The sequence below is a fragment of the Mastomys coucha genome, unplaced genomic scaffold (assembly GCF_008632895.1).
Source record: "Mastomys coucha isolate ucsf_1 unplaced genomic scaffold, UCSF_Mcou_1 pScaffold23, whole genome shotgun sequence".
In the NCBI taxonomy this organism is placed as follows: Eukaryota; Metazoa; Chordata; class Mammalia; order Rodentia; family Muridae; genus Mastomys; species Mastomys coucha.
In genome coordinates this window covers 83,529,006-83,531,316 of record NW_022196906.1, presented here as the reverse complement: position 1 = coordinate 83,531,316, position 2,311 = coordinate 83,529,006, and positions in this window count along the sequence as shown.

Genomic DNA, 2,311 nt, shown 5'->3' with positions numbered 1-2,311 from the left:
AAGCGAAGGGGTGGGATCTGTTTCCTTAACACCTAAGTTTGTTGCTGGCGATGTGACTGGGTGTGTGTCCATAAGAATGTGGCTTCTCTTTGGACTTTTTATCAAGGGCTATAGACTTCCATCTTGCCCTTCTGTCATTGTAAAACATCTGAATTGCTGCAGCTCTTGGTAGCAGCTTTCTGAATCTTCTTTGGCCCAGGTAAGAAGGAGATGTACTTCCAAGCCAAGCATGATACACAGTATCCTTTTTGTAGAATGGGCCAAGATACTCAGGATAGGCAAACTTCCTGTTGTCCCCAAAATGATGTGGGGAAGCTTGCTGGCCGGGGTATGCTCAACATCTGAAGGTCACGGCCACCCTAAAGGATCTCGGGTACTAGCTCTGGCATGTGGCTCTGTTCCTTGATGTTCTAACTCTTGGTGGTCCCTGATGCTCTATTCTGAAGAGTTTGGAACTTGTCCTTGTGCCTTGAAGAGCAGAGACAATGGTGACACTTTAACATTCTAAACTATAAATCATGGTTTCTGCCCACCACAGGTACCAACCATGTACATGGCTTTAAAACAGATTTTGAATGCTTATTCAATAATGTGATAAAGGTACCAAGGTCTCCTCAACTACAACAACATTTACTCCAGAGTTTTAAGTATTTGTCAGCAGTGCAAAAAATAGTATCTATTTAGTCATTTATCTATCTATATGTCTAAATACCTGAGTTTCATTTTTTGTCTTCACGAAGTAAATATCAAGAGCAAGATTTTTCCAAGTGTACAAGAAGCTGTTGTAATTTTAGTAGAGTTTGATCTCTGTTCCCACATGATTGGTGCTTTGACAATAATTGGGCAGAAAGACTCCTTATCAACATCTATGTCTAATGTCTTACTTCAGATTAAAAAAAAGTGGTTGTCATAAACTAGCAACCTTTAATCTATTTAATAACAAACTGGAGTGTGCACACATTTTGGTAGTAAGAATAACCACATTGGGACGTGTGCACACCTTATGCAAGTGGAATCTGAGAAGCCTTTGAATTTCTAAAGCAATAGGAGTCCAGCATCCATCCTAAATATTTCCTAGTAATGCTGAGCTTGCTGCACCAGATCCTGTTGTCACCAGCGAAGAATGGTCAGCACATTTTACAATGTTAACAGCTAAGGGATGGATTCTCCCACCTGTAGAGGGCCTTTGTTCTTAGAGGTCTTCATGGTATCTATTTCTATTGGTATGTTTACTAATGGTCTTCAATTAGGTGACTGAAACGTAAGCCTTAGAGTGGAGGACTTGTCATTGAAAATGAATGCATACATACACACATATACATGCATGCACTCAAAGATACATACACAATACATACAACATACATACATGTCTGTTGTCAGAAGTTTTAGTCTTCTAGTGCTCTATCTAGATTGGGCACTTCAAATAAGGTTGTTTATTCACTCCAAAAAGGATAATATTAGGTTACATCCTTTGGAGTCCCTGATCCACTCCACTTGTAAGCAATGACTCTGTACCACACTGATGTAACCATTCTGCCCCACACCACAGATTAAGCTATCAAAGTATCAGAGAGAGCACTTTTCAACTTCTTGCTCTGTGGCTTGCTCAACTGCTGAGATGTACTTTTCTGTGTTAATAAAACAACGTGTCAAATCCCAACCTGACTCTTCCCTTGGACGGGTGGGATGATGGAGGCCAGGTGGCACTCCTGTGATGAAACTGCTGATATAATGAAGCCGATCACAGTCCATTCATTGCCACTGCCCTAGGGGAAATCTATTTCTAATGGACCCTATTTAGGTCATATGACTATAAGTCTAATTCAAGAATAGAAGTAAAGGAATTCTGTAGAATTTTGTAATACCCTTTTCATTTCTGGGAAGGTAGTCAAGAAATCCAATCTTGCTCTAAGTCCAACTCAGTGTTGTCCCATATTGAAAGCAGGATCCAAACCATAAAGGTCAAACTAAGGATGGAGAGTTTCCCTGGAGAAGTGGCCATCCTCAAGCAGATGGTACTAAGTCTGGTGCTGATGAACCACACCTTTGGCACGTTTATGAGCTTATGGATGTCTGAAGTCTCAGAATCCATAAAAGATTATGTTTATAGTTATATCTTTTTCCTTTTGACACCAACTTGGTTTTCTTATATCCTAGACTCTCCCTAGTTCTCCTAACTACTCAATATTCATAATGAAGCAGGACAAAGTTTATTTGACAGAAAAGTATATATCCCTCCATATAACAGGTTTCCCTCACCTCCTGCTGCAGTGTAATAGCCCCAAGGTAAAGGTGGCTGACTGGTCTTCTG